The following is a 26,215-nucleotide window of genomic DNA, read 5'->3' as shown; positions in this document are numbered from 1 at the left end:
ACTCACATGAACTCACATGATCACTTTGAATAATCATGCTGATTGTTCGAAGTGATTGGCTTTCTGATTGGCTACCTGTCACATTCAACAGGCTGCATTAACCTCTCAGTCGGGGAAAACCCCTGATTTAGATCAGAGTGGCCACAACGATCTACCGTAACACACCAAATCACAAAATCACAAGAGACAATCTTAGAACGGCTAACGTTCTAAGATTGTTGTAAGGGGAAAATGTACATGTGAACTAACGTGTAGTCTGAACTATTGCATCAGGTAGTCGATGTGCCCATCTTCTCTATTTAAATCTAATGATTACTGAAGGGCAATATGGTTTACAGACTTCATAATCTGCACTCTTTTGGTTTATTTCCACTTTGACTGTATGTTGTTTAGTTTTTAATTAAAGTAAATTTTTTTGTTAATGGAGACTGAGAATATATTTTATTTTTGTTTTGGTTGTTTTGTTTATTTCGTTCATCAGTTCCAGTGTGAAGTGTTCTTTTTTAAATAAAGTGTATCTGTCTTTGGGAGGAAATTGCATGTATTATTATGTCATTTCCATTAAATAAGTGTAAAAAGGTCTTCAAACAATAATTTTTGAGACAATCAATCACTCAGCAAAATTTGTTATTGTGACAGGTCTAATCATGCGAGTTATTCAAAGTGAAAGTGTTATGCTTTACAACTGGTGACATCATGGCAGTGTGGTTTTTTCCCCACATTGTTGTCACTCTGAGCAAGTCATATCAATTATCACATGCTATTCATTTCCTTTTTAAACTGATACAGATATCTGCAGCTATCTACTGGTCACCCTGGCAGAATACTGCCTCCCACAGGTCAGTTGCAGAAAATGCACTCTGCTCTCCTGTTCTAATGAAAAACTCCCACTGTGGCTTGTGGCTTGGGTTACAACATAAAGCTCCATTTGTCATGAAATGCATTAACAGTAAAGTTACAATCTGCCAATAACCCAGGAGTCCACCACCTGACTCCAGTGATCAGAGGCCACAGCTGCAATGGGGACTGTAAAATACGTCATGCATATAAAGAATATGTTCTTTAGATATCTGTTAAAAATGTCACCATGTCATAACAGCATAATATGAGACAGATAATCTGTCAAAATATCAATCTCATACACCTCCTTCCTCAAGAATTCTTGCCATCTGAAGAAATGCATCGCTCCAGACCAAAACCAACCAACCTCCCAGGGGGTCCTTTAAGTCAGTGGTTCCCAAAGATTTTATGAGGCCCCTTATGGATTACAATAAAATCCCCCCCAAAAGAGAAAAACAAATTCAACTGGGCACACACATTATTCAACCAGACATAAACCTATGCACATATTTCGTTTTAAACTCTACTGAAGTGTATTTCACACTTTAGGTTGCAACAAAACACACTATAAACCATCTTTACAGTGAAACATTTTTGTGTAATTGTTTTTTTATTCATCCATACCGCTTCCCGTGCCCCCTTGCAACGGCATGGCGCCTCCCCTAGGGGGCGTGCACCACACTTTAGGAACCACTGCTTTAAGTTCAGACTTAGCCTTCATGCATCTGTATCACCCCAAAAACATTATGTGCTGTTATGATGATCTGAGAACTGACCAAAATGCTTTAACCTATCTAGACTGTGCCAGAAAAACAAGCTTGTCCCTAGAAAAGCTTCCATTTTAAAGGTTAGCCCCAAACAAACAAAGAATGATCAACAGAGTATTCAGCAACAACATGCTGAGCTGTTCTAAAGAGAAACTCTGCAGACGTCAGTTCACAAATCTGGGAGAGTAAACCGCAGATGACGTCTTGGCAAGAAGTCATAAAAGTGTCTCTTTGTACACGCCATCTGGGTGCGGCTCTTTGGCACTTCTGAGTTTCACCTTCTGCGGTCTTCAAATTTAGGTCATAAAATGAGATTAAGATAATCAACTTCAGATGTTTATTGTTCCAGTCAGAGGAGACAATAGATTGAAATCACACAACCCAATAACGTGATTGGAAGAGAATAAATCCTGTTATTCTAAAGTCAGGCCAACACTGACAACATTTTGCACAAGTGGGTGGGCTTCATCCCAGCACAACATCAGTTTTCACTTCTCCATTTACGGCAGCAGTACTTTAAGAGACGCTCATGTCAAAGTTTTCAGTTATCACCAAGGATGAGTCAATCGGGGTCCTAAATAAGAATATTTTTAATGACTTATTTATTTCAACCTATTTTTGTGTGAAAGAATGCAAAACAGGCCACACACATTGTTCTGCTGTTCTAATGGTTTCACATTTGCATGCAAGTGTTTTAATTACTGCTCTGTATGTGGGGGGTTTTTTTCTTTCAGAAAATGGGCTTTTTTGTGTCTGTATACTCTAGTTAACGATTAATGAATTATCAAATTAGTAAATTATTTAAATAGTCGATAAATTGCAATTACTCACTTCAGCCATACTCTGAACCAAGTCTGCTGCAGCAGAGAGTTATCTGGCAGCTGAAAGGTTGGGAGTTCAGCAGAGGCTTCCCCGGCCACATGTCAGCGTCCTTCAGCAAAAAGCTAAACCTACATTGCTTTGCTTACTGATCTGTGAAAGAGTGTATGACGGCATGTGTGTGACAGTGGGCCAATGGTACAAGCCGTCTGAGTGCTTAGCGTGGTATAAAAACGAGTGTCATGCTGATATAATTAACATGAAAGCAGTGTGAGGGTACGGTTAATGTTGTCTACATCATATCAGGGCTGAGGGATAAACTCTACATCTCCATTCATCAGGAAGCAGACATGGACATGGTTCTGAATCATTTCAAAGCCAAACTTCATTATCCTAATGTTAATTCATTACCTCAGTATGAGGAGCACAAATGTCAGAAGTGTAGTACCCAAGCAGTTTATGGTGAATAGAGAACTGAGCAAGAATAGATCCTGCAATCTCTGCACTCAAGGAAAACATGGCAGACCAGAGTCACAACACACGCAGGCTAGGGCTGCACAACATATCACCAGGGCAATAGTGTGTAATTTTCCTAATGCCAAGGAGTCGTTGGAGTGCAACAATTGTTGTCATATATTTTTCAGGAAACTAACTTTAATTTACATGCTAATGTAATCTTAATCCAATACGACTGTATCATGGCAGCTGATGTTCATATAGGACACTAATGACATCAGCAAAAGTGGTAATAATCAGAGTGATATAAGAACATATTTTTGATTGTCATGCTGTTGGACTTACACGTCATCAAGTGGTCAGGATACAGTGATCCCAAACCAAGTCACAGGTTTGCTAACAGCAGGTAGGACAGGTGTAATATGTAACAGTTGATTGGGTATTGCTATAAAATCTTGTAACTATAACTTTGAACTAAAGCATGTTGGTGGTGCACAGAGAGGGTTTGGTGTGGTGTGTATTTCAATAAGCATCTTCAACAGTAAATGTCTAGGAATTAGTTCATGTTCCCATTGGATCCCAGTAGCTGAAGCTCCAGCAACATAATAACAGAAAGTATCATAGAGGAGTCCCACCCACCCCTTCCAACCTAACCCTATATTCTGCATATACTCTACAATTTTACATAATGGACCAATACAGACGTCTTAAAAATGACCAACATCGTGGAATACCAATGATACATTTTGAATTTTTATGTATTATTATATTTTGTAAAGAGCCACTCAAAAATGTATTTGTTTTGAGGGGTGTCCTCAAAATAAATGAACAAATTTAACAGTTAACATGGTCATCACCATATTGGATGATGATGTCCCTTATTGGACATCCTCATCCAGTACACATGGCAAACAGAGGAAATGTTGCTATGCCCAGAGGTTGGGACAGCTGGGTGGTCCACCAGCAGCCTACCATGTTTTTGTATTAAAAAAATCTTAAGCAGACATGAAATGTAAAAATATTACTGGATTATTATGTTACTGGAAGACATAACCGATAATCCATAAACACAAGTATAGAGTTGTAAAAAGCAAACCAAAAATGTCTAATTAAAAATAAATAAAAAATTTTTGCATTTCTATTAAATCCCAATTAAGTAATCGACCACTGGATCTTCAAACACATTTATAACCGGCCCAAGGTATAAATGTACTCAGCAGCTGCAACTGTTTAAGACCCCCCAGACTTTCAGGGCCCCCACAAACTTAACATTTTAACCTATGCCTACTCCCGTCCCTACAAATCTATGGGAAATATGGCATGACCTAATTTGACATACTTTCTATAGCATATTAAAAAGGCATATGATATAGGTCTTTCTTTAAGCTAATAAATTGACAGAATTTATTCCAACACCTATGCTGCAAAAATGATTTAAACCCAAAAGAAACAATCATTTAACCAGCTTTGTTGACCAACTCAGAAAAGCTAAAAACAAAAAAAAAAGAAAAAAGAAAAATATAAAGAAGTTGGACTTTAAATATTTTCACAACACCCACAGATTATAAATACATTAAGAAAGCTATTGCTTTGGTTTCAGTCAAAAGAAAACCAAACAAACCGACCTGTTGCTCTGAGCTGGCATTACATTAGTGAACAAGGCCTTGTTGGATGTACTGCTGGCTGCTGTGTAGGCCGTGAACGTTTTTAAGTCGTGTCCTGTGTTTCTGGAGCGAGTGCGCATGTCTCTGGGAGAATTACAGACATCTGGTGTGGAGGTCAAGTTGCAGTCTGTGTAGAACCAATCAATGGAGCCAGCAGCAGAACACCCCTCCCTCCCTTCATGTGCTGCACCACAGCAAAAAAAGCCAAGAATGATTGTACACACAAACAAACTTATCACGCATACACACACCAGTCCAAAACACACCCAACTTCACAAGTGAACAAGGCCTTGTTGGATGTACTGCTGGCTGCTGTGGAAACCGTGAACGTTTTTAAGTCGTGTCCTGTGTTTCTGGAGCGAGTGCGCATGTCTCTGGGAGAATTACAGACATCTGGTGTGGAGGTCAAGTTGCAGTCTGTGTAGAACCAATCAATGGAGCCAGCAGCAGAACACCCCTCCCTCCCTTCATGTGCTGCACCACAGCAAAAAAAGCCAAGAATGATTGTACACACAAACAAACTTATCACGCATACACACACCAGTCCAAAACACACCCACCTTTCACACAACAGTACGCTTTCAGGTCATTGTATTGACAAATCTTGTCACACAAGCCAACAACCTAAGAGCAAACACATGTGGGCTGAGAGCTGACATTAAAGCATCACCATCAACCATGTGCATTATGGTGACTGCAGAAGCAACAGTGCTACTGGTGAACATGTAACAATGCTGTGTTGTAATGTCAACAGAAACTTTGGACTTCACACACCACTGTTTCCAGTGTCCACACACTCACACACACCCTACAAGAAACCACAGAGTTTCTTTATCACTCAAGTGACAGCAGACTAACATTAAGCTTTTAAATACTTCTACTTAAAGTATTTCTGCTGTTTACGTTTACATATTTTTATACAGTTTGTGTTTTGATTCAGGATTGTACATCAAGATGGCTAACAATAAAATCAAAACTTCAAACAACTTCTGATGACATTAAAGCATCACCATCAACCATGTGCATTATGGTGACTGCAGAAGCAACAGTGGCACTGGTGAACATGTAACAATGCTGTGTTGTAATGTCAACAGAAACTTTGGACTTCACACACCACTGTTTCCAGTGTCCACACACTCACACACACCCCTACACACAAACACAACCATGCGGAAAACAACTGGAATATCAGAAGGCACAACAGTTTTTATATTTTAACACAGCAGTTTTTATACATCAACTAACTGGAACAGCATTCACACAAAAATGCCTTCATGCTACATTTTAGGAGACAGAGCAGGTACTGCAGCTGATGGATCTGGTAAAAGCTTAATGGGACCATTAAACTTCATTTTCCTTTATCACTTTAAGCACATTATGAGCTATAGCTGCTGAAGTTTCCATTGAAGAGCACAGTTGTTAATAAAGTCTCCAAGTTAGGGACTGCGGGACTCCACTACTTCAGCCACACCTTACTATGCTGAAACGTTTGGCAATACAGGCAGTTTTTCAGGTGTCAGAGACAATCCCAACAGACTTGTTTTAAGGTGTGTCACCATGGAGCTTTCTTCCCATCTCTGGTGTTTAACCCCAGTCTGTTAGCAGCACTATGGGAAACAAAAGCCTACACACGTCTTCCAACATTTTAAATTCACATCTGGCTTTTCTTTCAGTTCCAACAGTCTGTGTGGAAAGCTTCTGCACAGAGACATACAGACTATGGGAAGCAGGAGGGGTCGGGGGTCGTCTGGCTGAATATTTGTGCAACTGGGAGAACACAGCGTCTGCTCGTCTGACAAGCTTTACAGTCCTTAGGCCAGTCACTGCTGATTGAGTCACTCCTGTGGTATCACAGGAGGCGCCACAGAACTTGATCCCATTCAGTACAGATATGAGGCAAACACCAGCATCTTTGTAAGGTGTTTGTTCACATCTTGGAAGAGTGTGTTTACGGAATCAGAGCAGGGCTCATAAGAAGTTCAGTTTTCCTTCCAGTAACAGGAAACACTTTGGATTGAACTGAATATTTCACATCTAAATACTTTCAGACCTATGTTTCTAAAAATGGTTCATTCCTCCTAAGGAAGTGCTGAACATCATCTACAACAGCTCTGGTGTGAAAGACTGAGCACCAAAATAAAACTCAAACAAACCTGCAATTAAACCCAAATAAACCAAGTGAGTCATCCATTTTTAACAATACAGAACACTCAGCAAATAAGTTAATAAAAATACAGCAACAACTCATAATTTAAATTAAAAAATTATTCAATTTGGAGAAGAAGAAAAAGGTTTCATTTATTTGTCATGTTATAATTGAGAAACAGAAATATCTATAAGGGAAATATTGTCTCTCAGTGTAAATATGTCTAAAGAAGGCCCAGGCTAGGTCAAGCTACTGGTTTCAAGGTGCACCCAGTTTAAAGTTTCAATTGGATTGAATTTTAACCTCATAGTACACTTACAGTTTACAGCCTTTTCTCTGGCTCAGAGTAGCACAGCATTACTCAGTTGAAAACTGATTTCTACTGTTTTATGTCGCTAAAAAGAAAAACTAATTAGGCACCTCAATGATTTATGGGCAAAAAAAAAAAATCTTTCAGATTGACTTTTAGGATCACTGGTACAAGAATGACTCACTGTGACTGCAGTTTAGATTAATTCTCGATGTTTGTAAATACCTTCTCTTGAAACAAACAAATGAAATCACTAAGTCCTGTCACGGTTTTAAAAAATGGAACTTGGATGTTAAGCTGTCCATACAATAGCCTCTGTTTTCTCATCAACCGAAATGTTGCTACATAAAGCAGATGCAACAAGCGGATGCAACCGTATTCGGTTGCATCCAAGATTCTACAAGATTCTACACTTTATAATAAGATTATTATCTTATTATAAAGTGTAGAATCTTGTGATAGTTTAAGAGTAGAAAATGATCTTTTCTGCTTGGTGTAAATCTCTCCAAAGAGTAATAGAGTTTAAGATGCTCCCAGTTTAAGAGGCAGTTTCCAACCAGCCCAGGCCTGGTCCTGTAAGAACACAGAGCAGAGGAGGGAGGAGAGGAAAGTTTACCATCCACCATCTGGAAAGAGTTAGCTCACTGCTGGAACAGCAGAACAGAGACTTCTCTGCTTCAGTGTGAGCTAAAACATGGATCATGTTCCTCTTACTGGAAACACTGGAGACAATTGAGAAGTTTTAAAAATCACAATTCAACAACCTCAACCTCAAACTGAACATAAGTAAACATGAAAAGATAAGCTCATTTTTACATGCAATTTACTAACTGCAGATAAACATTGTGTACTGTCTAAAGGACAAGCAGCAGCAACCTTCCATTAACAGCCAACTGAAGAAGCTGAGTGAAAGTGCTTAGCACTATATCCAGAGCTTGTTTTTTGATGATAGATGTTCAAGTGCTGCCAGCATTGTTGCTGAAGTTGGCGTGGAGACGAGGGGGGCGATCAGACCGTACGGAGCATCACTTCGGTCCTAGAAGGAAGGCTCTTGTAAAGATTATGCACAAGAAAGCCTGGAAACATGAATGACTGGAACCAGGTTCTGTTCCTGTGGTCTGATGAGTCAGAGGCTGTACTCAGCTGGTCTTAAAGCTTAATTCAGATTTTTTTAAAATTAAATCTGTTTTGTTCTTTTGCTTTGTTTTTTGTGTGGTCGTTCAAACTACTAATTAAATCTGACCACAATGTGAACAGACCCGATTGAGCAGAAGAAGAACACTGATGTCACCCAGCAGAGCTCTGTTTATGGACATCATAATAGATGGAACTGTTCACGGATGATTTTAAATTTATTTAGCAATGGGAGCCGACAGTATTGTCACCAGATCAAAACAAGATGAAGGAAGCTGATAAAGGAAAGCACAACTAACTAAAGGCTCCAGCCTTTACCAGAGAGCTGACTGTGCCCCAGTAGAGAAGTCTGTTTGGATGTGGAGTCACAACAATGCGCATCACTCAGACCTCTTTCATCATTTCCAGAATTAGGATTTTCAGCCTTTGTTTAGCCCGTCTGGCTTCTTCTGGTGCAGAGTTATGATGCATGTCTTCCATCACTGATATAAAAGTCGTATAAAATGTGACATGAGCGTTCAGAACTATCCAATGTGTATCAGAGTTAATTCCACATATGGAAGGGGCACAAATCACATTTTTTGATTTGATTTTTTTGGTTGGGCCATTCAGACCATCATGGAAAAGTCTGACATTGAAAAAAAATGTCAATGTTTTTACGGTAATAAGAGGAGTATAAAATCTTTGAAAATTGTCACAAAGGTGGAGATGGAAAACGACTGATGCTCTGATTTAATGAGCATCAAGGTTTCGATTTAATTCAGTTTTATTTCTTCAGAACCTTTTCACAACAAATACTGTCTCAAGGCAAAAACTCATTTCAATTCAATGACACACGTTCCAATTGGTCCTAGTTAAAGAGTACAGTCTGCTCAATTTATTATTTAAAGTAGTTTCAAAATATTGTAAGGAAACCCAGCAGACTGCATTGAACCACTGACCTGCAGCATTCACTCCTCCTGGACCAGGATGGAGCAGCAATCATGGAGTTGTGCCATTGACTGTACAGCAATCCCTCATACTGAGCATCAATAACTTTATGTGGATATAAACAACATTCAGTTTCTTTCGTACAATCAAAGTAGTAAATCATGCTAAACAGGTGAAACAGAAACTTTGTTCCTTTCTGCTACATTTCTGACAGAAAGATTCAGTGAGAAATGATGGCAATTTGCAAAGTCAATGATTGCAGAGTTCCTCCTCATTCTTAAGATCAAATAAATTCACAGTTAGAACCTTGTTTGAAACTCCTCCAGACAAATAAATCCAGTCTGAGATAAACATGTTGTGAGGTAGGATGCAGAGGCAGAACATCAGTTTGCTCACCTGGTGTTTCTCCCATTATAGTCAAGAGTTGCCAGGACATTTAGATGCCTTCACACTTTTCTGACTAATCAAATTCCCCAAAACAGCGACCAGCTGATTGCTACTCAGCTTGAATAGTGAACTCTGATAAATGAGGTTTGTTTTCTCTGTGTGTACATGGCTGTTATCTGGTACTCAAAGAGTTAATTTAGTGCAGTGGGTGAACTCAAAGGAACTGGCGTTCACGTGGCTAAGCCACTGTTGCTATGGGAGAAAGCCCAGACAGACGAGAAAGAAACCCCTCTCTCTCTCCCTCTGTCTCATTCACATTCCCATTTTCTCTCTCTCTCTCTCTCTCTCTCTCCCCCGCTCTCTGTCAGGCTCTCCTCCTCCTCCGGCCCTCCCAGCCTGGCTGGAAAACCGAACAACTAATGAGAGTACACAGCTCTCAAATTCTCTCGCTTTCCTTCTCTTCTTTTTCAAACTGTGTACATTCTTTTCTTCCACTTCACCTCTCCAAAACATCACTCTTTCATCCCCCTGTTCTCCATCCTCTGTGTGTTTCTGTAATATCAGAACGCCAGTCAGTGAGTCATGTGGCAGCAGCACAAGGCCAGGCAGAATATGCCAGTACCAGAGAATTAAAAGGAAAAAAAGACAACACAGCATCCAATCTCTGCCATTTTGTTTTTCCACTGGAAAAAAAAGAAGAAGAGGATGTTGTCTTGATCTATGAGTATCAAATGTAAAATGACAGTTAAGTCTCCAGCAAAATAAGATTCTGTCTGATTTAAAAGATAGACATGGAATACTCCGACAAATCCCTTTGTAAAAGAAAACATAAAAACACTTCTCTGCACCAAGTGACACCAGACCCTGAGGGTTGTATCATCAGTCTGTGTGGATGGATACGTTGGACCTGTTGCAGTTGTGAGGGTCTATGAAATCCCCATTACTCTATTCCCAATTCTGTTTTCTTTTTCTCAAAATGTCAATTTTCTATTTTCCTGTATTTCCCTTTTCCACGAACCCAAAAAGTGTATAATCATGAAGTGAGCAAAAACTATTTAACAAATCAATAGCCGAAGAGATTCACAATTACTGTTATTCAAGTTTCATAAACATAACAAAGCGATGCGGTTCAACAGAACACTGAATGGTTTTAGAATATATTTCAATCTATTTCACTATTTTTAATTAACTTAAACATTACGTGCAAAACAAAACGTGAAATGATGATCACGACCATTGTTCATTCTCATTTCTTCCATCCATCACAGAAATCTCAATTCAGGTACATGAATTGTACTTGAATTGAAAGAGGGAGCTGAATCTTTGTGTATTCAATACACAAAGATGTTACAAATTAAACTCAACAACCGTTTTGGACCATGAGGACCAGGTGTGAAAACTGCCTTTAGAAAAAGCTTCTAATACAACACGGCTTCAGACTTTTTGGAAGCATGGAAAAAATATTCTTTGGGTATTCTGTGGGCCGTGTGGCTGGATGGTGAACCTCTGACAAGTGAAGTATACCTGACTATATGGGAGTGCTGAGGTTCTTTAGGCTGAACTACTGACCACACAAGAATGACTTCCATGACAGGAACTGAGAAGAATTACTTTTATCAAAATGTTTCTACATGTAAAAGATTGGTTGAAAAAGATGTAATCAGAAAACAATAGGAAAAAGTTTAAGAGCATCACCAAGAGGGGCATTACTCTACAGCACACAGTCAAAATCCCTCTGTAGGATTCACAAAAGCAGAGCTGCCTCCGAGCAGAATGGAGCCCTCACACAGCAGGGCTCGACCTACTCAAGTCAAAACGTATGCAATGAAACAGGCCTACTCAGGACTTCTGCATGTTAACTGAGGAACAATGTTCCTCAGATTGTTCAGCATCTCTGTCCAGCCTTCTAACCACACAGACAACCACAGTTCTGCCTGGACAACGAATGCCAGTTATTACTTTACCATGCAGGGAGGGGAACAATAAAAAGCTACGGTAAAGTCAAATGGTGTCATCATGATCATAAACCCAACTAATGATTCAGTTTCAGTCCCGATTCAGACAGAATATCACCTTTACTGTAATGTTTTCCTAAGCTTGACTAAGACGAGCTTTAGAGCCACAGTGTACACGTGATGTTTACCAATCATATGACATGCACAACTCTTGCATCTTGTCTAAGTGAAATTAAATGTAATCACATGTGTTAAATATTAATGACCATAATTACAGAAGCTTAAATTGACACTTTTAAACTGGAACTTATTGAATGCTATGAATAACTGCTTCTCTGCGGGGTTCACTGTATTTCAGGAATAATTCTTCCCATTAGGCTGCAGAACGGTGGAATATTTACTTTATCTCCAGACCCCAGCTCTATTGTTTGTAGAGGCTTCAGCAAAGTCTCATGTCAGTGTCTGTGGAGTTTGTTTTTAGCTAATAAGGAGGCCGGAAATATACTGTGTCATGTTAACTGGTAGATAAAAACTGTTGGAATAAATACATCAGATAGATATCAGCAGAGTCATAATTATTTTAGAACATTTTATTCCTTTGACACACAAAAAAACTAACTAGTAATGAGTGATACTAGCCAAACATTATATTACACTATTATTGTTGAAAATCACAACGAATCAAGTGTGATCATCTCATGGTTTTCCCTACTCCTCAGTTTATTTTCATCTTTGCAGTGATCCCACCACTCTCCCTCAGCTTCAGCATCTGAGTCACACAGATCAAAATCTGGTCAGGCCATGAAAGACTGTCACAGTTCATCCAAGCAACCAGCCACATCAATGAATGCATGACACCTGAAATATTACAGATGTGTCGGGAGGGGATGACAAAACCTGGGTAGCAGACCTTTATACAGGCTATAAATGTAAAGGGGACAAAAATTAATTTCAAATTGAAAAAAAGAAATAAATAAAATCTATTGCGTCTGGCATATTTGGACTCATTGCAGTAGGTGGCAAAGATGTCCTGCAATTCAAGTTAACACTCTTGGTTTGATAACATTGAAGAGGAGATGCACAGTCTGGTTAGATATGCAAAGTAAGAACTAGAGTTATGATCAAAACTACAGACAAATCAATGTGCATATAACTTGTCTCTATGCTGACCTGTCCAGGGTGACCCTCCCTCTGGTCCATGACTGCTTGAAAAAGGCACCAGTCATAACTAACAGAAATAAAGACTTGAAAACATCAGTCTGTGTGAAACTGAACTAAGTTATTAAAATAAATAAACTTTCTGTTTTATATTAAATACTTTTGTGATATGTGATGCACCCATGTGTAGGATGTGCCACAGCTTGACATTAAAGACAGAAATCATCACACTGCCAAACAATGCAGAGAGTTAGCAGGTGGAGCTATCATGTGACGATTCCCTGAAATTGGTGGAGGGAAGCTTCTGTCAGTTCTGGTGCTGCTCTGTGCTGAGTGAGAGTCCTTCCCCTGGTTTGGCACTTCTTGTTCCTTCTCAAGTCTGGCTCAGCTGAAAACACAGAATCAGAGCAGACACTGAGGCAGACCTCAGGCTTAGCTTTTCTGATAGAACTCCAGATGTCGAATCTTTTATCGGGAGCAGAAACATGCTCTGTTCTTCCACACTCATGTCCATAATGTTAGTGTTACTTCTAATGTTACACTTAATGCTGCTCAAGTTTCTACAAAATTTTATATTTTTTCTGTATTTAACTATGAAAGGTAAGCAGAAGAAAACCTAACTTTGTAAACATGAATGCTTTAAACTGCACTTTTGTTCAATTTTCTTCAGTTTGAACATGAACAATTTTATTCAAATCCATTTTTTCTGTAGTGTAATTTTGGTTATGGTTTTAAGTGAGGATTCTCTGCTAAAACTGAAAGTTTAAATAAAAAAACTCAATATATGCTTTTTTTATTCCATGTACTGCACATACAATCAGCAACAGAGTCTGTTAAATAATAATTTAATGAAAAAAATAAATTGTGGCAGATTATCAAAACTTGTGGGTTGACATCCACAGTTGTAAACTACAGAGCAATGTAACCATTTCAGGATGGAACATGGCACATGTTAAATTGCAATGATGATTGTGACTGGCTTTATTGTGCAGCCTCACATGAAAAACCATGCAGTAGAAGTGTGTGAATACAGTTTCTTTACTTGAGATGTTGAAATGACCAAAAGACATACCATATGTTACATCACAAATTGAGGAATCACAATGCTTATTCAGACAGAACAATATGTCCTTCATTAATGCTTCATTACATTTTTTTTTATTATTATTTAATTTAATTCTTGTTACGTCCTCTGTTCTAGACTCACTTGGTAACTATGATGGTTGTTGAGTCCTAGAGTTTATTGCATCCCCAGGGTTATTTGGGAAGCCTGGAAGCCTATAGAAGACTTTATGGCTGTTGTAGAGGCAATGTGTCATGGAGCTTTTACTGCACCGTCTGTGTGTGGGTCTGTGCCTCAGAGGTGGGGGGAGGGGTAAATCCAGCTAGCCCATCTTGGCTTCACATTTCATTCTGTCTCCTTAGGCACCAAAAAACAAACCACTAACACTCTGGGTATCTAGTTACCCAAATACCACACAACCTCGCTGTCACATACAAAACCTGAAGTCTATGAAAATAAAATCAAATGTATAAATAACATAGTAACTGACACTATCTTACCAACTACATGCAAATAAGTTAAATTCTTACATTTGAAGGGTGTTAGATACTGAACTACAATAAAACATACCAAGACAATCTGACACATGGGCACCAGTGAGTTCTGCACTATTTTCAACCAGCTATAGACTCTATGAAAGTTTTAGAGTTGGGAATTAGACACCCATCTATCCATCACTGGCACACCTGTGAGCTGTCATGTGAGATTAGTCAACCCTGTAAAGCCCAGCGCATTCTTTGCAATTTCCATACAGAAGTTGAACATGTTTGTTACAGTGCGACAGTAAGTGGCATCACAGTGGAGTATAAAGCCAGACTACATCCAACAGCCCTATCACGCTGTATGTTCCTAGGAAACCTTTTCTTTGTTGCCGTTTTCTGTAGCTCTGATAGCTGACTCTATATTCATGAGGACATTGATTTCTACTATTCCTGATCTTGTAGCCAACTATCCCAGACACTGTACTGCAAGTCGGACTATTAGTTGCGGAAGTTTTCCTAAGACAATCCAGATGTGAAGTTTCAAACTTTTAAAAGAGATGGAGACCCAATTTCAAGATGTTAAATTGCAAAGTAAAATTTCTTTTAAGTGATATATTTGATATACGTAGCATTTTGTATAACAACTGAACAGTTACGTGATTGTGTTATAAAATGGCACTAAGTACCTGGAAAATACATAATACTGCCCCGTTAGAGTTCATTGATTACTCAACGGTTGCTATGACTGACACCATTTCTATACCCACTTAGATCAACACTATGACACATAACTACTTTACTTTTAGCATTTCTTATGCTTATTCTTTGGACACAATTCTACTATGATTAACACCAATATTCATGACCCAACACACTGCATACATGCTTAACTGCAGCACAGCAATAACCCTGCATGGACGTATGTGGAAGGTTCTTCCCCACTCAGTCATTTTCTGCTGATTGGCCACAAAGAGTACAGCAAAGCTACTGTACACACACACACACAGTGGACTAGTGTAAAACAAAAGCTTCCATAGGCAAAATTAGCAGGTTGCCTTGCTCTTTCCATTCTTTGTTCATGTGGATGAGTGAGGCCGTTAAATGCCCCACGTCTGAATGCCAGGCTCTGCTCAGGATGAGCTTTCAGCAAAAAAAAAAAAAAAAAAAAAAAAAAATGAACTTGCCAAAAATAAATTACCATGCTAAATACAAAGAGTGCTTTGATTTATCAGTCACATAGCTTCCTCACAGCAATGTTAAGAGTCTTTATTGAAGAGGAGATGGTCAAATCAGGAATACAGTAGTTTGGTTCCCTTTTCAGAAGGTTTGCATTTTTTTCCTTTGGGACTAAAAGAGAAATGCTTGTTAGAAATATTTAACAGAAGGAATGACTAACTCTGGTCCAGTTAGTCAAATGGGCAGTAAGCAGTTAGTGAGACAATGTACTCATTGGATTTTATTGCATCAGATGAACAAAACAACATTAACAAGTTGATTCTGTGTTTATTTTTTCCATCTGCAGTAAATGCGCAATTATTTTTTCTTCCTTTTCCACAAGAAAGTAGCCTGGTCATTGCCTCCCTTCTTTGCTCTGTCTGGGATTTCTCCCACTGAACTGGATTCCCCCCATAGAATTTCAAGCGAGCCAATCAGCAAACAGAAGGAGAAGTTGTGAATAATGATGTAGATTTTCTGTGCTGTTGCATGGACAACATGCAAAGCAAACATAATTATAGTCAGAACCTATCCACTGGGTGGAATTCAGATCAGCACACAGTCATTCTGACATCAGTATCAGAACATAGGAATATGCAAATTACAACGTATCCATCTGGACCTTTTGTGAAAAAATTAGAGAATGTCCTGCTTTTAGCTTTAGCTGCAACATGGCTAATTCTTACTAATGAGCAGACTTTACAGCCAAACCTAAGAATTATGTAAGCAACAAAAGAATCTGAGTGAGTGTTAAAGCCAGCTGCCTGCATGCAAGTACATTTATTATGTTTAAATAGTTTGAGTGCTAAAACAAAACTACAGACTAATTCTTGAAAAGAGAGCAGAGCCAACACTGGTGGAACAAACTAGGGAGCCAAACCAGAAGACAACAACGCTGAATTATTTCTATCAACTCATGCCTAACTCTAGGGTCTCTGAGCTATGTTCAAGTGAAGCCGACTATCGTACCATGTTCAAAATAAAATAGTTAACAGATGTTGAAAATGACTTTTTGTAAGTAGTTTGGGGGAGGGGTGCCCAAGTCTAATCCTCAAGAATTACCACACCATCCTGCAACTTTTAGATGCATTTCTTCTCCAGTCTCTCTGAATCAAAACAATGGGGGATTCAGCTATTTTATCCAGCTATGAAGGAGAAGGGAGAGTCCTCTGTAGGAGTTGACTGAGGGCCAAGAGTATGAACCCCATTTACTCTCCATATCATAAACACACACCACTCGTGCTAATACAATGTGAGGAATATCAGTGGCTAACCTCTGAACTCCAGGTTCCTGTAGTAAAGCCAACAGCGGTAACACACCTGAAGGAGATGCTGAACTTTTCCCCTTTGTGTGGAGAACTCTTAGAGCTTGGCATCACATCCGGCATATTTAAAGTACCCTGCTCTGTTCCATGTCCCATGTCTACAGTGAACAGTGGAACAGTTCCCGTAACAATATACCGTAATAGTTGCAGGCCAGGGTTTTTGTGCGAGATGTTAAAATAATAAACAGACAACATATTTGCAGAGAACAAACAGCCCTTAGTGTTTTATCAGGAATTAAATGTGACAAGGTTTCAGATTACCCTCAAAAGTGGATTTTTATTAAACTATGCTGATGAAGACAGTAATATTTAAGTTTGCCATACTCTAAACTGTTTACAGCAATAAAAGATGAGCAATTTGACACATAAGCAGTGGAAACCATTTGTTATTCTAAAGTCTGTTCTGATGCTCTTTGACTTTTATTAATACAGATTTTTATTTGACAAGGTTCCCAGCTCATCTTTTTGTAATCAATCAATCAATCAATGTCATTTATAAAGCACCCTTCATTTTAAAAGCAGTTCAAATGCTGTGCAGATCAATAAAACAAACCCACAAAACAAACAACCCCACTCACCACTTGGAAAAACACACAAATATATAGAAAATGCATAAAGTAGGTGGAAATGATCCAATTCAGGAAATACAGTTTAAAAAGATGGGTATTGTGCCTGTTCTTAAAGACAACAATACTTTCCGCGGCCCTTAGGTTCTCTGGCAGGCCATTCTACATAATAAAACATCCAGACTGACTGTTAATATGCCTGTCACAAAAACAAATTTTGCTGAACGATTAATTATCTCCAAAATTATTGTGACCAACAAGAATATTGTTTGAAGACCATTTTAAACTGATGTAATGCTAATGACATAATAATGCATGCAATATCCTGCAAAAATAGATGCACTTTATTTTCAAAAGAATACTAAACACTGGAGCTGGTAAACTAAATAAACAAAACAACCAAAATCAAAAATAAAATTTATTCTCAGTCTCCATTAACAAATAATGTACTTGAATAAAAACTAAACAACATAAAATCAAAGTGGAAATAAAAGCTACATTCAGCCAAAAGAGTGCAGATTTTGAAGTCTGTATACTATGTTGCCTTTCAATAATCATTAGAAGTAGATAGAGTAGGCGGGCATATCCGACTACCTGATGCAATAGTTCACTCCTCCCTTAAGCCAAGTTCACACTACACAACTTTTTTGCCCCGATTTCCCCCTTACGACAATCTAAGAACGTCCAACGTTCTAAGATTGTCGCTTTCGATAATTGTAACCCATTCTGTAGTGTGTGGAGTGTTCCGACTGATCGGGTCCAGTCGGTAGAACATCGTGGCCGCTCCGATCTAAATCAGGCATTATATTGTCTTGGCCAGTTTATCACTGCTGTGTGTATGTGTGTGGTTTTCCTGACTGTGAGCAAGAATGCAGCCTGTTGAATGTGACAGGTAGCCAATCAGAAAGCATGGATTCCCCTCCGTGCTTTCTGAGGGAAACGCGGAGGGGAATCCCACTTCGCAACCCAAAGTCCAGCGGACATCAGAGATGATATGTGAAAACAGCATAAAGGTTTATTTGTGCAAAGAATATCCACAGAAATGACAAGAGGAGGAGTTGGAGCGAAACTGGTACTGCAGTTGATAAACCCTGTAACTTTTCAGCTGGTCATCGTTAACGTGACATAAATAGGCTCTAATGATGAGGACGTAGGTTTCTAAGGAACTGACATTGCCCCCTTCATCCTTTCAGTTCTGGACTCTCTCCTCCTATTCCTACTCTCATTTTCTCTCCCTTTGCTTTATTCAGCTCTACCCCGTGATTGGCCAGATCATGATGGCCAATCATGATTGATCAGTGATCTGATGGCTGACCAGATCACTAGTGGATTTTGTACCACTAGTGGTACATCATGTTTTTGAATTAAAAATGTTAAATATGAGTTGGCAATTATATGTTGACATTGTTGACAATACTTAAATATAGAACTATAGAGTCTTAAAAGTAACAAACAAAAAATGGAATTAAAATAAATATTTTGCACGTCTGTTAAATTCCGATTAAGTAAACAGCCAGTGGATCTTCAAACACAAATGCTGGTCACATGTAGAGCCAACCCAAGGCATAAATTGACTAAACAGCTGTTTAGGCATATATGCTAACATTTTAACACAGACCACAGATTTTAAATTTTAACATCGATTTATTAAGAATGACAATGCTAACAAATTTGATTTAATGGTTTCAAAAGAGATAAATAAGATTATAATTTATAAGAATTCTATCATTTTAAGATTTAAAAGAGCTGACAAGTTTACTTTATAAATGTGCAAAGAACAATCTTCATAGTTTTTGTTACCATAGTTACAATCTGATGCTATGAGTTTAATTTTTGAGTTTGAACTCTGCTTGTTCAAAAATACCTCTCAGCCAATGATAGTAGAGACCAAGCTTTTCTGTTTTGTGACTGTTAGTTTATAATAATTGCCATAGAGTTGTTTGTTTTGGTTGCCCAGTCTTTATGGGATGAGTTATTTTGATCTCTACTCTTCAGCCAGCTGGCCCTGTAGCACTGGTTCACATGTTACAGATCAAGTCTGCGGCCGTGGAATAATCTGTCTTCTCTACCTTTGGAGCGAAGCAAAGGTAGAGAAACAATTTGATATGGCACAATTTGAGGCATTGTGGCGCTGCATGTGTAACATCCACAGGCTAAACAACTGGCCCACTAATGCATCATTCATCAGGGAAAACAGTCATAAACTTGATCAATTTGCAGCGCAGACACAAACCCAAGCTCTGGCAGATCATGTTTGAGATGTAAATGTACACAGCACATATAATTCTTTGTTCTCAAATATATATATTCTCACTTCACTGCATGCTCTACCCGCACCTCTAAAAGAGTCACTATTGGTTGTGTTTGCGGTTCACATTAAGTTTGAGCAAGCAGAACAAGCACTGTGGCTTTTAAACTTGCCTACCTTGGTGCACTATTCTCTGAAGAAATATCAGTATAAATGCTGATACAGGTGAAGCTTCTCGAAAGAAGACCTTCCAAATCATCCTGTTTGAGTGGAAGATGGCACACGCAAACATTGGAGTTAAACGTTGGCGCTGCAGCAGCATGCAAGGTGGGGTGGCCACCACGCAGAGAGGTGTACCCCTGCGACTTCACACCCTGTTTAGTGTATCAGGTATAAACCCTTCTTTGAGGAAGGATACAGCTCTGCTAATCATCTGGGGTTACTAATGTACATGAAAAAAACAAAAACAAAACTATTTTAGCCTGGCAGGGGGACAGGGTTATAATACAGTGGGGAAACCCTGGACTGCTATTCTAATCACTCTCCTTTTAACCATGTTCTTCTTTTTAATGTTCTAGCTGTTGTATTAAATTTTTTGTTTGAAAGTTCAAGGTCATTATAATCTCTTTTATGCACTGCTGTCTTCTACCTGAGAGCCATTCGCAGCAACCATCATGACATACGATACCTACCATATATTTGGATCAGTTACCAACATGTCAGGCTAGATTGCATCGCGTTTATTGTAAGCCTAAACTGTAGCCTGTGGTTTGTATTTTCTATCTCATTAAAATGTAACATGCTTAAGAAACTCTGCTTCTAATCTCTGTCCCTGAACATTGGTCTTGTGTTTGAGCTCTCGGCTCTTACGTGTGCCATTATACTGTGTTATTAACATTAGTTAGGCAGATAACTTTGTGACCTGGTTATTCTGTGTCATCTGTATAATCCAGTTTTCGGAAGAGGTATTTGTAAGAAGCTCTTTCACCAGCACCTCAAAAAATACCTGGACTTCTCTTCAGGTCTTCAAGATTTCAGTTGGTGACTGAACTGATTTGAGTTTGTTTCAAATAATTCCTGTAGTTGACACTGATGGAGAACAATAAAAAATTCTGTGAGTGGGACTCCAATTTGAAACATGCAACTAGTTTAGGAATATCTTACTAGTATTACAGAATTACAGTGTATATTGCATACTTTCTTTTCTTTATTTTTTTTACTAAATCTTTTTGTATGAACATGACCTGAGGGTCGCTGCACGCTAGACCTGAGGGTCCCACAGCAGAGCAGATGGACAGCTAGTAGATAAGATATGTACAACTGCTCTCCAGTTGATTACCATGTTGTTAACCTTTACCACTTAAGTCTGACCATGATTTTCTGCAGCTCTTTTAATGGATGATGGACTTGCATAACAGGTGTACTAAGGGAACCACGTACCAGACCAGTAGAAGTAGCTTATTGACACTAACAAAACATGGTAGCTCAGTTAGTAAGAACACTGACCCACACCTCCAACAGTTTCTATTCATGCTGTTGGGCTGACAGCAGTTCATTGCATATGAAAGCCTGCAGAACTTTAAAATGAACTTCTATCACAAACAATTATTTGCCAACGTGGCAAACTGCAGCCAAACTGAGTTTGCCACACAGAACTTTTATTCAACATATGCCCAGAACCAGTGAGATTCCTGGAAGAGAGCCTAAACTAAATTAAAATCGACAAGGAGCATGTTTGAGCTATTTCACCTGATAATCCAAGAAATATGATATTTTATATTTATTATATTTTGATCCAGACACTCGTTCATACAACACCAGGGACCGGAGTATCTCACACCAGCATGTTTTGAAACCAGGTTTCAGAGTGAAACGTTTTTGTAACAGAAGTACTCTGCAGTAACAGTGCTGTTACTCTACGCAAGCACAAGCAGATAACAACAAAAACAATAGTAGATAGCTTAGTACTGTATTGTGTTACTTCACCTGTATATAATAATATACATGTTAAATGGGCACTTTCATCTATGAGGTGGAAGCCAAGGGTCAAATACATATTTGATGACCTCTTCAAATCACTGTGCCATCTAGTGGCCTGGCATGACAACTACAGCTGACTCAAGGTGTCTTGGCAGTACTGTCTAAATGTGAACCATTTCACCAATCAACCTCTGACAATACCTGCAGTTCCTGGGCAGTGGTCTCGTAAAAGTAACCAAAATAAGCCAGAATGATAAAGGAATGCTTTGTGCACGCTATTTAGTCAACTTTCAGAATATCCTATCATTCCATGAACTATTCACGTTCTTTAACCCAATTGAAAGATGTGAACATGGAACAAGGAGCTCAAAAAAAACAAGTCAGTTCCCAAATATCCCCCCCACAGATCCACCACAGGGGCAGTAACAAAGGGGTGCAGGTTTTTAGAAAAGCATGGAATATAAGAAAAGAAAGTGAATGATGTGGACTTGTGATAAGTCACAGCAGCAACAGATTTTGAAAACAGCAACAGATTTTGAAAACAGCATTCACACTGACACACTGGTTTTTGTTTTACAGCTGAAGATCACACACATAACTGAACCAGTGAGGTATGAAGTACAAAAGGATTTATGAACATAACTGAACAAATCAAACCTCATGGAAACTCAAAATGAGACGAGCTCACAGAAAGACAGACACCAAACACCAACCACTGACGAGACATGCTTCAGGAATCGTACAAGCCATCTATGGTTCTGTAATAATTGATAGGGACGAGGATTCTTCTAACGAGGTGATCAGGTTCACATGCACATCAAAATGGAAAACTAAGAAGTGAGCTGGTCAGCAGAAGCTCAAAAAGATCCATTCAACTGGCAACAAATATCAAAACTATTATTTTAGCAATAAGCAGAGTCAATGACCAGGCAGCGACCAAAGGTGGCACAGTTGGTGGTTATGTAAACGGGTGGCAGATTTAATTTACTCGCCAGTCAAAGTATACCAAAAATAACGGCTGTGCTGAATGTCAGATTTATTCCTTTGACTAAACAACACCTGTTGAAGCTCAAACATTTTCCTGGGGATATGCATATTGCATATGAATTTAGGATATATTGTGCAACCCTACCTGCAACTTCTATGAACAGTAAGGGGTAATCCAGAACAAGTGTGATGAAGGAATACGACACCAAGCAAAGACAGGTGAAGCAGCAGCAGCAGCAGCAGCAGCAGCACCTGAGCTGGGCCACTGCATCACCTTCTATTATCTGTCTGATGTGAGCAATATGGTAATCAGCAGAATCTGATGAAGATAACATTCTGGTGCACAACTAACTTGTGTTTAAAGCAATGAATGCACTTGAACAACCTGCATGTTTATCACAACAGAGCTCTCCTTTGAAGTGGAAATGCTCTACTGATATTATGCTGATTGGATAAATTGACAAAGTAAGCTGTAAACTTGGTCTATATGCTTTATGATCAGAAAGCCCACATAGCGAGGATTCTTCTTCTCAGCAGATTGTTTTATATCACACAAGTCAACCTGTAATGAATTCTGTCATGAATGGTTCCTGTTTGTGTGTTTATTATAAAAAGATCTTAAAGGGTCGTCATTTGGAGTGCTTCAGACTTCTGTAGAAATACTGTGTTCTCTTTCCTTCCTTTATTTAACTGGGTAAAACCCCACTGAGCTCCAGATCTCATTTACAAGAGGGACATGGGAAGAAGTTAGGAACGCTCCTTTCAGGTTTATTCCTGCAGATTCCGATGACCCATGAGGGACGATGACTGCAGATCACCACTGATCACCAGGATTGGCTTTTAATTTTTTGCTTTAGTTATAAATGCTACTATGTTATCTGGCAAAATGGAAAAATGATCTGGCAATAAATTCACTTCATTTAGACATAAAACATACAAAGAACTTTCAGGCACAATACAGCAGCTACTCAGTCAAAAGGACAACTGAAAAACCTGCAATCAGTAAAATAATATTTAACAGTAAGGCTCTCTGTACCATAAATTATTCACAATATCACAGCACTGCCTATATCAAATAATGTCAAGTAAAGAAGGAAACTTTTATTCAAAGTCAAATGCAGGTTGAATCAAAATAAACAATCCTGAGTGACTGAATCCAAACTTCCTGAGAGCTTGGCTAGCTGATTAATGCTGCTTCTGATTGGTTGTTTCTGACCAAGCTGAGTAATTCTGAAGAACTCAGAGGAGGCAGAGGAGATTGATTATTTCTCAGAGATTATCTGATTGGCGATCACCAATCAGGTTGCAAAAAGTGCATACCTTTTGAAGAAAATTGGCTGATTATGATTGGCACACCTCTAGCAGAAATCTAATCTAAAATTCTCATATACATGAAATTACATTTTTACTGTACTTTACATATGCAGTGTGCAATTACAACACAAAAAAATATAAGTATCAGATTAATATTTGAAGTACTTTGATCGATAGCGAAAGCTCTACTGTCTGACCTTCCATTTCTCTTTAGACTTTGAACTGATCAATGAATAATGTGATTACATAACAGGCAATGCAACTGTAAAGTGTGACTACCAAGCCATCTCCTAAACACAGATGGATGTCAGAGTTGTAAAGTAATACACAACATAAACAAATTTGTTGCTTGTTTATTTTATTTGTTTTCCCCATTTACCACTTTTTATTTTATGAGTTATTTAAAGGTCTTCCAGCACAAAATAAATATAAATGGACAGGAAGAAATAATATGAACACAAATCTAAGGTATTGATGAGTGATGAGGAAAACACCTTCATCATATATGGAAACTGTCACATGAAGATAAAACTTTGCTGCTAGCACATTGAGAAATGTGTGTGGGTCTGGATATTTTTACCTTAGCGTCTGCATAAAACATTTTATCTCAGCCTGCTTCCATTTTTATTAAAAATGAGCAAAAAGACCATACTGTGGAGATTTGGTCAGGACATTAAAGAATAGTGTGAATGTCAACAAACTGATCAATATTTGTCAGGTCTTAAAATGCCAAAGCAGAATTCATCTGCTGTCAAAACCTATTCCATATTTAGTTCAGAAATGCCCCACAAGTCTATGTTCAAAGACAAACATGCTGTGAACAGTTGCAGTCATAGCCAAGTCATTTTGTCATCAAAACAAACATCAACTAGGGAGGAACATGGGGGCAAAAGACATGGAGCTCTTAACTAGTTAGCCAACAGCAAAGTCATCACATAAATTAGGTTGCAAATGCTTCATTTAATGAAAAGGACAATTATCATTCTCACACTATTAGATTTGTAGTCATAATGGCGAGAGCTTAGGAAAATGCTTTGAATACCAGCACTGATCTGAGAGACTCAACTGTATTACTAGTTTATTACATTGATACAAATGATCAATTACAATAAACAGCTTTTAAACATAAAGACACAAATAACACCTGCAAAAGTTCCTTCCCATCTTGTATCAAAGCCTACATTATAATTAATAACACAATAAATATGAACCTCTGAGATGGCTGCTCACTCAGCTGCTCAAATGGTCAGGTTTTATTGCTAATACTCCAGATATCCAGTTATACTGCGATCCCAGTGACTGATTCCCTCTGACAGATATGTTCATTCATTCTTCAAAACTAGTGTCAGCTAGTGTCAACATCTTACTCTAAGGTCAAAAATATATAAATCATAGAAAAACAGGTGAAATAAATAATAATTGGTTTTACTTTTTCTCTACTTAGGAGTGTTACTGAACTGACAATTAATAGGGTCAGAAAGCATGGGCAATGCAGTTGTATCAATGACAATCTGACAAACAGTTGACAAAATCCTGACAGCTTGAATTCACATTTAAATTTTTCATCTTCATAAACTGACTGAACACCATAATATGGATGAAACCAGAGTTCTACTCCTGCTGAAGCTCCAGCTCCCAGGAAACTCACTGGATCAAATGCATATTTCACTGCAGTTCATGGAATTATCACTGTGAGGAGTCTTTAGCAGTGCAACACTAATTAATTCATGAACCTATGCTACCTCCTATGATGCATGTAAAAGCAAAATATGAACTATATTATCTAAACTCAAAATAACCAAACTCTGATCCAGTACATTTAAAAATCTGTTTGTCAACATTTCATTTGGAAAGCTGCAGAAGCACTCAACAACAAAACACAAGAACTTGTGATGCAAACATTGTCCTACTTTTAAGCTTGAATGTATGCTAGAGAACAAACTACAGCTAATGTCTTACCCATAACTCCAGACACAAAGAATAACTCTAGCATAAAGCTCTATCAGTAGCAGCTGATTTCTGTTAGAAGAGGTAATATATCCTGACAGGCTATTATCAATCAGCAAAACATGCACACAAAGGGAATATGTGAAATGATCAAATCAGATCTGTGCTAGGCTCTGCCCAGCTATCTGCACAGGCAGACAGAAGGTGTCTGGGAACAAAAGAAAACTGAGCATAGGCATACTGTACAGTGTGTACTGTGGGGAAAAATCCTGTGTACCTAGCCAAGGGCTTGTCAAGACATATATTTTTCTTGTATAGTTGTATAGTCGTCATTGGCACCAGTTGTGAAAAATATGCCTTTTTACAATCTGAGGGTCAAAAACAAAAACAGATTCCTGCTTCTGCTCAGTGGCACATCATTTGGCAGCATGTTCCCTTTAAAATCTGAACAATTCTCCACACCATGAGTAACTGGCTATTGTTTGAGCTACAGCACACGTTTCTCTCTCTCTCTCTGTATAT

At 38.5% G+C, this 26,215-nt stretch overlaps 1 protein-coding gene across 1 annotated transcript in view; it reads right to left on the bottom strand.

The window, feature by feature from the left end:
• Positions 1–26,215, bottom strand: part of jmjd1cb (jumonji domain containing 1Cb) — a 101,558-nt gene that overhangs the window by 74,091 nt on the left and 1,252 nt on the right. The gene's annotated exons all lie outside the window — the stretch shown is intronic.

The sequence above is a fragment of the Gambusia affinis genome, linkage group LG20 (assembly GCF_019740435.1).
Source record: "Gambusia affinis linkage group LG20, SWU_Gaff_1.0, whole genome shotgun sequence".
In the NCBI taxonomy this organism is placed as follows: Eukaryota; Metazoa; Chordata; class Actinopteri; order Cyprinodontiformes; family Poeciliidae; genus Gambusia; species Gambusia affinis.
This window is presented reverse-complemented; position numbering and strand designations above follow the sequence as displayed.